The 14,511-nt window shown below is 50.2% G+C and overlaps 1 protein-coding gene and 1 non-coding gene across 2 annotated transcripts in view; one reads left to right on the top strand and one right to left on the bottom strand.

The window, feature by feature from the left end:
• Positions 1-14,511, bottom strand: part of LOC119973064 (receptor-type tyrosine-protein phosphatase gamma-like) — a 1,019,600-nt gene that overhangs the window by 915,752 nt on the left and 89,337 nt on the right. The gene's annotated exons all lie outside the window — the stretch shown is intronic.
• Positions 9,234-9,304, top strand: trnag-gcc. Its single transcript has one exon. It is a non-coding gene; the product is annotated as a tRNA-Gly (tRNA).

Raw genomic sequence — 14,511 nt, 5'->3', positions numbered from 1 at the left:
CAAAAACTCTAAATCGCAGGCCCGACCCTCGGACTCACAGACCCACAGATACCGCAGTGTGGCAGCGTGTCTGCCAGTTCCGCCCCCGCCCCGGACGCTTCATTGGCCTCGTGTTGTTCGTGGGGGCAGCCATCTCCAAGCCCACACAACATGTGCTACTCAAGGGGGCTGCCATTTTGGCCAACCTCGCCCACACGGCCCACCACGTGCGATTCATGGGGGCCGCCATCTTGGACGCCATCTTCTTCACCTCCCGACACGTGCGACCGATGGGGGCCGCCATCTTGGCCACCATCTGCAACGCCGCCCGACACGTGAGACCAACGGGGGCAGCCATCTTGGGACCTCCCCAGCATCTTTGACCACGCCGGCTACCCGCAACACAGCGCGGTCAACCTTGACCAGTCGCGACACAAACACTTCCAGAGCTCTATGATGACCGTCTGGGTAAACGGACACAAAACGCCCTGCCTCTTCGACTCCGGGAGCACAGAGAGCTTCACTCATCCAGACATGGTGAGACGCTGCTCGCTCCCAATCTTCTCGGCACATCAAACCATCTCCCTCGCCTCCGGGTTGCACTCGGTGCAGGTCCGAGGTTGCACTACCACAACCCTCGCAATACAGGGCGCCGAGTACGCCAATTTTAAATTATATGTACTCCCCGACCTCTGCGCTCCTCTTCTATTGGGACTGGATTTCCAATGTAACCTCAGGAGCCTCACCCTGAAGTTCGGCGGGCCCCTACCCCCACTCACCGTATGTAGCCTCGCGACGCTAAAGGTTGACCCTCCCCCGCTCTTCGCAAACTTCACCGCTGATGGCAAACCAGTCGCCACCAGAAGCAGGCAGTACAGTATCCAGGACAGGACTTTTATCAGGTCTGAGGTCCAGTGACTCTTGCAGGAGGGAATCATAGAGGCCAGCAATAGCCCCTGGAGAGCCCAGGTGGTGATCGTCAGGAACGGGGAAAAGAACCGGATGGTTGTAGATTACAGCCAAACCATAAACCGATACACGCACCTTGATGCCTTCTCCCTTCCCCGGATCGCAGACATGGTTAACCAGATCCCACATTACTGGGTGTTCTCCACAGTGGATCTGAAGTGTGCGTACCACCAGCTCCCAATCCGCCCGGAGGACCTCCACTACACGGCTTTTGAGGCAGACGGTCACCTTTTCCACTTCCTCCGGGTCCCCTTTGGCGTCATGAACGGGGTCTCGGTTTTCCAAAGAACAATGGACCGAATGGTGGACCAGTACGGGCTGCGGGCCACATTTCCGTACTTGGACAACGTCACCATCGCCAACTGGAGGACGCCAACCTCCAGAGATGTCTCCAAACTGCCCAAACCCTTAATCTCAGCTACAACAAGGAGAAATCCATTTTCCGCACAACCAGACTAGCCATCCTTGGCTACATCGTGGAAAACGGGGTCCCTAGGACCCGACCCCGACTGTTTGCGTCCCCTCTTGCAACTCCCCCTTCCCCACTGCCCCAAGGCCCTGAAAAGGTGCCTCGGGTTCTTTTCATATTACGCCCAGTGGGTCCCCAACTATGCGGACAAAGCCCGCCCACTGATCAAGGCCACCATCTTCCCACTGGCGGCTGAGGCCCACCAGGCCTTCAGCTACATCAAGGCAGATATTGCCAAAGCCGCGATGCACAGGTCTGTACCCTTCCAGGTGGAGAGCGACGCATCAGAGGTCGCCCTCGCCGCGACCCGCAAGCAGTCAGGCAGGCCCGTAGCGTTTTTTTCACGAACCATCACCACCTTCGAAATTCGACACTCCTCAGTCGAAAAGGAGGCCCAAGCCATCGTGGAAGCCGTGCGGCACTGGAGGCACTACCTCGCTGGTAGGAGATTTACCCTCGTCACCGACCAACGATCAGTAGCCTTCATGTTCGACAATACGCAGCGGGGCAAAAACAAGAATGATAAGATCTTGAGGTGGAGGATCGAACTCTCCACCTACAACTAGAATATGGTATATCGCCCTGGAAAGCTCAACGAGCCCCCAGATGCCCTGTCCCACGGCACATGCGCCAGCGCGCAAGACGACCGACTCCGGGCTATCCACGATGACCTCTGCCACCCGGGGGTCATCCGGCTTCTCCACTACATCAAGGCCCGCAACCTGCCCTACTCCACTGAGGTGGTCAGGGCCATGACCAGGGACTGCCCGATCTGCGCGGCGTGCAAGCCGCACTTCTATCGACCGGATAAGGCCCACCTGGTAAAGGCATCCCGGCCCTTTGAGCGCCTCAGTATCAACTTCAAAGGGCCCCTCCCCTCCAACATCCGCAACACACAATTCCTCAACATCATCGACGAGATCTCCCGCTTTCCCTTGGCAATCACTTGCCCCGACATGACCGCGGCCATCGTCATTAAAGCCCGACATAGTGTCTTCATCCTGTTTGGTTTCCCCACATATGTCCACAGTGACCGGGGCTCGTCGTTCATGAGCGACGAACTGCGTCAGTACCTGCTCGGTAAGGGTATCGCCTCGAGCAGGACTACCTGTTATAACCCCAGGGGAAATGGGCAGGTGGAGATGGAGAACGCGACGGTCTGGAAGGCCGTCCTCCTGGCCCTACGGTCTAGGAATCTCCCGGTCTCCCACTAGCAGGAGGTCCTCCCGGACGCACTCCACTCTATTAGGTCCCTACTTTGCATGATCACAAACGAGACCCCTCATGACCGCCTATTTGTTTTCCCCAGGAAATTCACCTCAGCGGCCTCGCTTCCGCCCTGGCTGAAGACACTGGGGCCCGTCCTGGTCTACAAGCACGTTAGGAGCCATAAGTCCGGCCCCTTGGTTAAGGGGGTCCAGCTCCTACACTCCAACCCCCAGTACGCATACATCGAAAACCCGGACAGTCGACAGGATACGGTCTCCCTCCGGGACCTGGCACCCGCAGGTTCCATTACCACCGCCACCCCATCTTACCCAGCCCAACCTACGCTGACCAGCAACCCCGCCCCTACGTAGCACTCGTACCCCCTCCCACCCGCCATTCCCCCTTCACTGACCCACAGGAATGAAGCTCCAGAAGACACCCTCCCGGAGTCCACGTCTGTACCCGCACCGGCAACTTCACTACCGATGCCGGCACGGACAAGTTCGACGCCAGGGCCAGCGGCGACACCAGAGCTTCGGCGTTCAGTGCACAATCTGTGCACGGACAGGCTGAACTTATGAACCCGTCACCCCCACCGGACCTCATTTTTTAAACGGGGGGTGAGTGTGGTGAATGTATTGCTGTCACAATTCACCATATGCTTATCTGTATTATGCTGTTGCCCATGTGGGCTCCACCTATGGACCATTGTATGGTATCACCTATAATGTAGCATGCTGGGGCCTGTGTGGGCTCCGCCCCTAACTCCTCCCCTTAAGGGGAGGTATAAAGAGCAGACGCCCTGTTGGCGGCTCCCACTAACAGACCAGTCGCAGGCAGGCACTGTTCTAGTGGATTAAAGCCACAGTTTACTTCTACTCCTGCGTTCGTGTTCATTGATGGTCGTATCAGAGGGCATGAGTCACGCTCATCTGCAATTAGTTTTGGACTGAGCCTCATTGAAGTATGTGACCATCAATATACACAGGGGTCAGCATGAGTTCAGCAGGTTGCCTTTCAGAGGCTCCTCAGCATGTGCCATTTTTCAACGAGTAATGTAGAATATTCTCTGGGGATTGTTGCAGGTCGCAGTTTGCCTGGATGAAGTGTTTGTCTGGTTTGTCTGAACGGGAACACATGAAGAACCTGGAGGAAGTACTCCGTCGGTTCAAGGCAGCTGGGTGTGAAAAGTGTGTATTTCACACCAAAGAAGTGGTCTACTTGGGTTACAGAGTGGACTGGAATGGCTTTGATCCAGTGGTCGACAAAATACGAGCAATCCGGCAGGCCTCCATGCCAAAGGAACCGACGGAACTCCTCTCCTTCTCGAGTCTAATCAACTATTATAGAGAGCTCATTCCAAATTTGGCAACTGTGTTGGCCCGACTGCATCTGTTGCTAGCAAAGGGCCAACGATGGTTTTGGGACGCACTGCAACAGATGGTTTTCGACGAGGTGATTCGTCCAAGCCTTTGGTGTTAACCTGCGATGCCTCACCTTACGGCACAAAACAGCCGTGAAGCTTCAAACACCGTTTGCTTCACATACCCTGGTAACGGCAGAGTAGAACGATGCAAAAAATTTAAAATAAGTGTTTGCCGTTGGTCTTCAAGGTGAAGCGATTCCACCAATATATATACAGACATAAATTTACGGCCTACATGAACCACAAGCCCCTGATGGGGTTGTTTGAGAAGGATAGGGCAGTTCCCCCATCTCCCGCGTGGCGCCCGCCCGCCTCCAGTGCTGGGTATTGCTCCTGGCACTGTATGAATGTGTGTTGGAACAATGTTAAGGAACAAATATTCCACACGCAGATGCCCTCACCTGAATCCCATTGCCCACTAGCACGCCAATGCCTGCCATGTCAGACGAGGTAATTGCAGTCTTGCACTTTATGGACTCCTCGCCAGTTACGGCAGCTCAGGTGAAGGCATGGATGCAGATGGACTGATTGTCGGCCAAGGTCGCCACATAATACTGTACAGGACCAACACTGCGCTCTCTCGGAGGACCTGTGAGCGTTCACTACAAAGGTGGCTGAACTTGGTGTGGAAGATGGCATTCTGCTTGGTACTCCAGGGCGGTCATGCCTGAGTGAGACCAGGGAGAAATCCTACATGGCCCCCACAGCAGATACCCAGGTGTCTCGAAAATGAAGACGTTGGCCTGGAGTTAAGTATGGTGGCCTGGAACAGACACGGAAATCAAAACTTTGGTGAAGCAACGTACACTGTGCCAGGAGCACCAGAAGCCACCCATGGGAATGGCCGGGCCGACCATAGTCCCGTCTCCACTTGGATTTTGTGGGACCCTTTCAAGGAGCCGTGGATGCCCATTCGAAGTGGATGGATGTCCGCCACGTGACCACAATAGCATCGCAAGCTACTACTGAGCACTTCGACAAACCTTCAGTATTCACGAACTTCCTGAGGTGTTAGTGCCAGACAACTGCACAGCTTTTACAAGTGCAGAATTCGCCGACTTTCTGAAGCAAAACAGGATCTGCCATGTATGGACTACACCTTGCCATCCGGCATCCAACAGATTGGCCGAAACTTTGCTGACTGTAGTCGAAGCGGATCCAGTAGTGACTGCCGGGCCAAGCAAAGCGAAACCACCCAGGTGTTCGGCTTTCAAACATCGCTGCCCGGTTGATTACACCCCTCTGAGCCCAGAACGGTGGGCGTTCAAGGATAACCCTGAGCAAAGCAGATGAAGGATCCACCCCACCCCCACCCTGTCGAGGTGGAAGACATGTCGGACCTGGGGGAGGGTGTTATAACCCGACAGGAGGCGACGGGGTCTGCAACTTCAGAGTCCCTGTGGCCTCACCCGAGTATGTCTTCCCCAGATGATGGGGCGGAGCTACACCGTTAAGTCAATGGCCTCATGGTAAATAAATACCCCAGCCCAAATGTGCGCCGGGCGCAAGAGACCCTTCAAGAGAGTAGAAGTTCTATTAGTGCGAAAAGAACTTGAGCTTTTTCTTACAGACGTCGTTTCCGAGTGGTCGCTCGTTTGGAACCACAACAGCAGAAGGCAAAGAAGAGCAGGAAGGCCATTTTTTCATCCAACTTGGTGAAAATGGAGGGAGTACAGCCATTTCAGGGCCTTCTGAACACATTTCTTTGTGCCTCCCAGCCAGGCCTCCAAAATTCACCAAACCTCTCCTTCTCCCGAGGGTGGTTGATTCCTCCCTTTCCAAGAGGCCTGGGACTTAGTTGACTACTGCATCCATGACACTTCTTTGGGGGTCTCCTTGCAGTCCCAGCAACACCTACTACTGAGTTTGTGTACTGCTGGGTTTGCAAGAGCTTCCAGCAGCTTTCGAGGGTGGAACTTCTTATTCAGTTTAATACAACGGTCATGTGGCCTTTTTTAATATGGGTTGGTTTCCGACCGACTTTTCTTCCAGAAGGGTGAGCAATACAACAACCCGGCCGGCTCACAGAATAAACTCCAGCTCCACACTTGAAATTAGAGTTGCCAGTCCTCTGGAATAGACCCGGAGACTCCAGGAGCTGGATCTCACGGGAGGGGACTTGCATGCTGATAGCTCACTGAAATAAAAGTTGGTCAGAAACTGACCTACTTGCAGCTCTTGCAGTCTGTGCAGTGCCAGAAATCAGTCATGGGCGCTGTTGGGACCGCAAGGAATTCCATGAAAATGGACACCAGATCCAGTTAAGTCCTGAGCTTTCCGAGCAGGAAGGGATGGGGAACCCTAAGGATGGGGTGGAATGGTTGGGGGAAGCACAAAGTGCGGTATGATCCTGGGCGAGGGTGGGGTGCCCCGATGCACACAAGACAAGCCCAAAGGATGAATACCCCCCTCCAACGTCCTTCCCATCATTTTACTGACTTGGATGAATAACGGCCTTCCCACTCTAATCTGCCTTCTACTGTCCAGCATATTATAGCAAAGGATGCAGATTGAAGGCTTTAATTGGGCAGTAATTGGCCACTGAAGAACTTAAACAGGACTAAAAATGGACCAGGTCATGGCTGTCTCATGAGGGCTAGGTTGGGGGTGGGCAGAAAGGTGGTGGGCCTTAGTTGCGGTGGGCAGAAAGGTGGTGGACCTTAGTTGTGGTGTGCCCCAGCACACTGGTAAACAGTGCAGCAGGAACAGCGCAGCACTGTGCCAGTGTTACACTCACCTCAGTCTCTAGCCAACTGAGGACTGCCTTGTGCACGCCAATTATTTGCAATTAGGTTTAAAGCTGATGTGATTTCCTGCTGACATGACAACTTTGGAAAGGCGAATGGGACACTGGTGGCAGCTGTTTTAATGAGCATTCAGTCGATGCAAATTAATGTAAATGGACCGAGCCACCATTAACCCACCATTGGGAGAATTGCAAAGTAGCAGGTTTCCAACTTTTTGGTTCCCACCAGTTTAGCTGCACCCTCCCACCACCAAAGCAGACGTGGGTGGGTTGGGAGAATTCCACCCTGTACCTTGACCTGCCACCTATCTACCCACTGCAATAATCTATGCTCTTGCGCAACTTCCACAAAATTCTATAGCTGATCATTTCTCCTCATGGCCTGCCCCCGCAGAAGCCAATTCTCTGCCATGGTTAGATTGTCATACCCGACAATTTCAATTTAAGCAGTCATATAGTCTTCAGGGCCAGCTGTTGTTCAGTGGTAACACTCTTATCTCTGTCGGAGTCAGAAGGCTGTAGGTTCATAGCCCACTCCAGAGTCTTGAGCACAAAATCTAGGCTGATACTCCAGAGCTACACAGAGCTCAGAAGTGGCACATTTTAACTGAGATATTAAACCAAGGTTCCAACTGCTCTCTCGGTGAGTGTAAAATAAAATTCCATGGCATTATTTTAAAGCAGAGCAAGGGAGCTCTCCCTTATGCCCTGACCAATATTTATCTCTTAACCAACATCACTAAGAACAGATATGGTAATGTATCTCATTGTTGTTTGTAGGAGATAGCTGTGTACAAATTGCCATTCATTTTTCTTAAATTACAGTGATTACACTTTCATTGGCTTCAAAAAGCTTTGAGTCATTCTGAGGTCTCATGAAAGACACTAGGTAAATTTCAATGTTTTCTTTTGTCCTGTACCCTTTCCCTTTACCAGCTTTCTTCTAACTCCCTACAGTACACATAGCCCTCCCTAATTGCAGCTGAAACAATCTTGTGAGCAAGGGAAAAAGGAAAGAGGGAAAATATGATGAAATTTAAGAGGCTTCCCCTAGAAAATAAAAGATACCAAATTGGCACCACTTGACTTTCCTCACTGGTTAGCACAGTTCCTTCACAGCTCCAGGGTCCCAGGTTCGAATTCCGACTTGGGTCACTGCCTGTGTGGAGTTTGCACATTCTCTCCATGTGCTCCGGTTTCCACCCATAGACCAAAGATGTGCAAATGAGGCGGATTGGCCATGCTAAATTGCCCTTAGTGTCCAAAGGGGTTGGGTGAGGTTGCTGGGTTGCGGGGATGGAGTGCTCTTTCCAAGGGCCGGTACACACTCGATGGGCCGAATGGCCTCCTTCTGCACTGTAGATTCTGTAAGAGCTAGATTGTAAAATCAGCCAGAGCACCTCCTCCCGAGAACACATGATCTCGGAGCAGGAGTTGGCAATTTAGCCTCCTGAGCCTAAACACCTTCAATGTGATCATGGCTGATCCATCCTGGCCTCAACTCCACTGGCTTGCCCCTTCTCCATAACCCTTCAACACATTAACAATTAAAAATCTGTCGATTTCTTCCCTCCTTAAATTTACTCACTGTCCCTGCATCCACTGCACTCTGGGGTAGCAAATTCCACAGTTTCACAACCCTTTGGGGGAAGTAATGTTTCCTCAAATCTGTTTTAAATTTGCTACCTCTTATTCGAAGATTATGACCTCTCGTTTTAGAATGCCCCACAAGAGAAAGCATCAGTTCCATGTCTATGTTATCCATACCAGTGCTACATGACTGCCTACTACTTATAAATTACAGAGTGTTACATGTCTGCATAGAGCAGGGGTGGGCAAACTACGGCCCGCGGGCCGCATGCGGCCCGCCAAAGATATTTCTGCGGCCCACCAAGTCATTAAAAAAAAAAAAATGGGGGGGGGGGGCTTTTGGGTTACTTACTGGTATAGGGTGGATACGTTGACTTGAGTAGGGTGATCATTGCTCGGCACAACGTCGAGGGCCGAAGGGCCTGTTCTGTGCTGTACTGTTCTATGTTCTATATGAGGCGCCCAGAATCATAACCGGGTGAAGTAATTATTTTACTTAATATACTATGCGGCCCTTTGTGAATTGTGAATTTCTGAATGTGGCCCTTGCACGGAAAAGTTTGCCCACCCCTGGCATAGAGCAAGAGGCATAGGTGCTTGGTCAGGTGACAAAACATGGACTAAAAAGTGTTAATTATTAAGCCCACTAAGAAATACAAAGTCTCTTGAACATCAAAACAAGGCATTGCTGAGAACTAAGATAAGCATGAATAACTAACAATAACCACTCAAATCCAAAGCTTAGCTACACTAAAGCCTCTGAGCATAGTGTTGCAATCACAGACCAAGTTCAAAGACTTTGATGCTATTGCCAATTTCTGTTCTCTTAGCCGAGCTAGTGGATTGCATTGGTGATTCAGTGGTCGAGTTCTCGCCTGCCACGCGGGAGGCCTGGGTTCGATTCCCAGCCAATGCAAGGCAACTCCTCTCAGCCGAGCTCATAATTCACAAATAAAACATTGGCTAGTAAAGCTTCAGTTTCCTCTCACATAACATCACTCAAAGAAAAAAATTGCCTATTAAGAGAGTAAGTTTCACATAGCATTTATTTAAATCCTGGAAAATCAGGGACGGGATTCTCCGACCCCTCCCCCGGCCGGGTCAGAGAATCGCCGGGGTGGGGGGGGGGGGCGCATTAATCCCGCCCCCACCGGCTGCCGAATTCTCCGTCGCCGGAGATTTGGCGGGGGTGGGAATCACAGCGCGCCGGTCGGCGTCCCCCCCACCCCCACCGATTCTCCAGCCCACAATGGGCCGAAGTCCCGCCCGTTCGATGCAGGTCCCGCCGGCATAAATTGGAGTTGGTCCCTTACCGGCGGGACCTCGCAGTGCGAGCGGGCTCCGGGGTCCTGGGGGGGGGGCGGGGCGATCTGGCCCCAGGGGGTGCCCCCCATGGTGGCCTGGCCCGTGATTGGGGCCCACCGATCCACGGGTGTGCCTGTGCTGTGGGGGCACTCTATTCCTCCGCGCCGGCCATGTGGTCCTCTGCGATGGCCGGCGCGAAGGTGAAACTCCCCCCCCGCGCATGCATGGGGATGACGTCAGCAGCCGCTGATGCTCCCACGCATGCGCGGACCTGCGCCGGCCGGCGGAGTCCCTTTGGGCTCAGCTGGCGCGGTGCCAAAGGCCTTCCATGCCAGCCGGTGGGGCGCAAACCACTCCGGCGCTGGCCTAGCCCCTGAAGGTGCGGAGGATTCCACACCTTTGGGGTGGCCTGACGCCGGAGTGGTTCGCGCCACTCCACTGCACTGTTTCTGCACGCCCCGCCGATTCCCGGAGAATCCCGCTCTATATTTCCAAGACTTTTATGCCTATTAGCATCTTGGGACAGGCGTAAACTGGCGGTGATCATCTAGTTGAGTAAAATTGCAACAATGGGGAGGTGCTGGAAATTAGAAAGAAAACAGAAAATTATGGAAACCCTTTGTGGAGGAAAAAGAATAGCCAGAAGTTTTGGCAGTCAGAACCACGAGTAAAAAAAAATGAAAAAGGAACAGTATTTAAATCGGGCTAAAACAAAAGAACTGGGAAGAGAAACACACACAAGCAGAAGTATGATTGGTATTACCTTTGATAAAAAACTATGAAATGGTGAGATGGCTTAAGTGATACTAACATAAGGAAATACAAAGAAGAATATAACAATAGAAAATAAAATAAAGGAAATTAAAGACGCAAGAGAAATAAAATAATTCCAACATTGCAACAGGATAAGTTGTCAAAGAATAGGTCTCGCAGCAAACTGAGAATTTAAAAAATGCTAATAGTATTGCTGAAGGTTTCCAAAATGTTTTGTTGTTAAATATTGAGTTGATTCCCTGAAGTTGGGTTTAGTGGTGAGACATAGAGACCAAATTCAATTCCTCTTTGGCATAATCTCAAGTCATCCCAGTTTGGTGAGGAGAGATAGGGTAGGTGGGTGGCAGAAGGAAGAAGGGGGAATTAAGCATTGCATTTAGTTTCAGGAACCACTGGGGGTAAAAGCGTGTGTATTAGATTAGTCATGATTCCTTTTCCTTTACTCACAATTGTCAGCTGCAAAGTGCTTGTGGTTAAGCTCATGATTGAATCAGTTAGTGACAATTACTACAGAAGTTTACGTGAACACTTTACCCATCTAAATGACACTATCATACATAGGTAGGGATCTTTATGTCCCTTTCTCGATACTTCTGTAAACAAAAGGCTCCTTTGGCTCCGATATCAACCACATTTTCCAGCAAGATTTTCAATGAAATCCAGAAGTTGCTACCAATGGTGCTATGCTTGTCCAGAACTGGGCTGTTGAGGTCCCCCAGAATGCAGGCAATTAGAAATTACTGAACTGATGAGGACCCCTACTCTTAGTCTCACTGTAAAATCCTTCAAAAAATGTGTCTTGTTTATTGAGTTGGGCTTTCTAAAAGCGTACTAATTTCATGATTACACTGTAACCTCTTTTGAGCATGCCCATTACTTTTGAGCAGGTCCATGCAAACAAAAACTTGCCAATGATAGTCCAATGCTAATCTTTCTGGGAAGGGAAATTTTTCTATTTTTTTCCCCATAAATTTAGAGTATCCAATTCATTTTTTCCAATTAAGGGGCAATTTAGCGTGGATATTCCACACCTGGATAAGCCTGCACATTGTGGGGGCGAAACCCACACAAACACGGGGAGAATGTGCAAACTCCACACAGTGACCCAGAGCCGGGATCGAACCTGGGACCTCGGCACCGTGAGACAGCAGTGCTAAGCACTACGCCACTGTGCTGCATTTTTCTCTGTTTTTTAATACGTTGGAATCGTTGGAAAATATTCATCCTATTTCCCCTATACTGGCCCTGTTGCTACTACTAATTCTGGATCACCTAGAATCACCTGTTCCCTTGCTGTCATCATTTTAGTACCATACAGTACTTTGGAAACTGACGCCAACGTGAGAACAGAGGCGTTTTACGCCAGAAAAAAAGGCGCAACAGCTGGACTGATTGCGGGATGGTTGGGGGCTTGCAGCCGCGCCAGTTAAAGCTCCCGGCCCCCAGGCCAAAAACGGCTGGAGAATAGCTGGGTCCATGGCTGTGCATATGCAACATTGTGCCGGCCGTGCGCGGACCTAGCCTGCCAAATAATGACCCCAAGTAACCCCCCTGCCACCTGCGGACCACCCTCCACCAATTCCCCCCCCCCCCCCCCCCCGCGCTCTCCAAAGTCCCACCCCCGCCTCCCACAACTGTGGCGGCACTGCAGCCACGTAGGGTCCACAAAAAAAATACCATAACTGTTTTGCGCCGTCGGGAACTCGGCCCATCGGGGGCGGAGCGTCGGGAAAGGGCCACAGGTGACGTCCTGAGGCCATCCCGACAGCGTACGCCGTCCTCTGAGTATGCTGTTTTTGAGGGGACGGAGCATCGCAAAAGCAGCGCCGCCCCCAATTTCGGCATAAACGATGATTCTCCGGCCGTTTGCGAGTTCACCGTCAGCAATCGGAGAACCCTGCCCACAGTACAGATTTATATTTGGTTCACCACAGTTGTGGTTAAGCATTCTAACTTTATTCTATACTTCAAAATATAGAAGTACCTTGTTCCCAAGTATTCCCAATGGGTTCCCAAGTATTCCCAATGGGTTCCAGTGTCCTGCTATACAGCCTCTCTGGCCCTGAGCGAGTAATTTCATATTTGTTGAATGCCAAATTTTTCCATAAGAAATTCCATATATTTTGAAAAATAATAATTAAAAAATATGTTTGATACTTTAGCTTCTGCCTTGCTACCATAAAAATTTGTAAAATTTTTTAATCAGAAGAAGTGATGGGATCCGTTGCATTTTACTTCCTCGTGCGCTGTCTGTTGGAATATTTCAATGTAATTAGCTTCTTGCCTACCTTGATATCATAAAATATCTACAGTGAAGAGCGAGGCCATTTGCCCATCAAGTCTGCACCGACTCTCTGAAATGCACCCTATAGAGCCCCACTCCCCCACCTTATGTGCACATCCCTGGATACTAAGGGGCAATTTTATCATGGCCAATCGAGCTAACCTGCACATCTTGGACTGTGGGTGGAAACCAGAGCACCCGGAGGAAACCCAGGCGGACACGGGGAGAAAGTGCAAATTCCTCACAAGTCACCCAAGGGGGAATTGAACCCGGGTGCCTGGCGCTGTGAACCATGCCCAGTTCCTATATTCGCATTTACTTTGGAAACCCATCTAATCTATTGTTAAATGTTCTGTGGTTATTCATCCAATCCCAAGTTCTGGTAACATATTTTCCTTTATTCTGTGCCCCTCAACAACTGGAAACTGTTTGATTCTACTCTGTTACCATTCCTTCATATCTTAAGAATTTCTGTGAAATCACGCATTAATCTCAATGGGAGCCCTATGCACTGATAAACTTAGTGTTCAGTCTTTCTCAACTAATTTGAGTTAAAATGGGAAAATATAACTGAACAATAAAATTCACTAGCTGACTTTAAAAAAGCATGTTCTACAAATGGTTCGAGATAATTGAAGTGTTTGCAAAAAGGCACATATCCCGCACTGATAGCATAACTGTGGATTCACTAAAATAGACAATCATCCTCACTGCCTTTGATGATGCAATTCACCAGATTAGTAAGGGTGGGAGAAACAAAATAAACGGTGAGACATAAAATAAGAAAACTTGTTTCTAGTCCAAGAAAGGGAATTTTGCACACAATAGGGGAAGTAGAGCACTGTCATGGGACAGGAGATTACTGGGAGCTGTAAAATGACTTTGAATTCGAGGAAACTGGCACAATATGCATTTCCAATCATAGAAAGCGTGGACAATGGAATTCTCACATGTTCCCAACAACCCTTTTGTGGATCTGCCTTACATTCAAACAGTCGTCCTGGTGCCATCTCAGGAAGAAACAGGAAGTGTGCAACCTTGATAGCCTGTTCAACCCTGAGCTCAGCCTTCCCACTTACAATGCTCCATTTTCATAAATATTGCAAAGGTAGAAAATGGTTCTCAATCTCTGGCCTGATCTCAACTGCCTAAACCCTAATCCATGTCTTTATTATTTTGTAGGTTCAACTCTTCCATGCTCTACTGGATGGTCTGAACAAGTCAACTCACCACAAGTTTCAACATGGTCAAAACCATTCAGTTTGCCTCATAACATGTACTACGGCAGCAGTGCACTAATTATCCCCATCTTTCTCAAAATTTCACTGGCTTCACATGCCTCAGTATGCTGAAATCAATATTTTGTCAACTAAAACTCTTGGGCGTGATCTAACCAAAAACAGAGTCCGTTCAGGGAGAGATTTGTGGGCTCAGTGCCGGCACTATAACACTATTATCTAACGGTAATTTTTTTCTTCGAGCCTCAGTGGGCATGCCCTGCCGAGGTCACACTCAGTTGCATTTCCTGCCCTAAGGGGCCCTGCTCATCAGTGCAAGAATTTTCCCCAACTCACTTGTTTGGGGCTCCTCTAGCCCCCGCAGCCCACCTCATAAGGGCACCATGGCACTGCCACCTGGAACACTGACAGTGCCCCTGTCAGCCTGGTAGTGCCACCTGGGCACGCTGGCTGTGCCAGGCTGACACCCAAGTGACACTGCCAGCTTGTATGGATTTGTTTATTTTGTGTTTTATAAAATGA

The sequence above is a fragment of the Scyliorhinus canicula genome, chromosome 11 (genome assembly GCF_902713615.1).
Source record: "Scyliorhinus canicula chromosome 11, sScyCan1.1, whole genome shotgun sequence".
In the NCBI taxonomy this organism is placed as follows: domain Eukaryota; kingdom Metazoa; phylum Chordata; class Chondrichthyes; order Carcharhiniformes; family Scyliorhinidae; genus Scyliorhinus; species Scyliorhinus canicula.
Note: the sequence above shows the minus strand (reverse complement) of the source record. Positions and strands in the feature narration are given on the sequence as shown.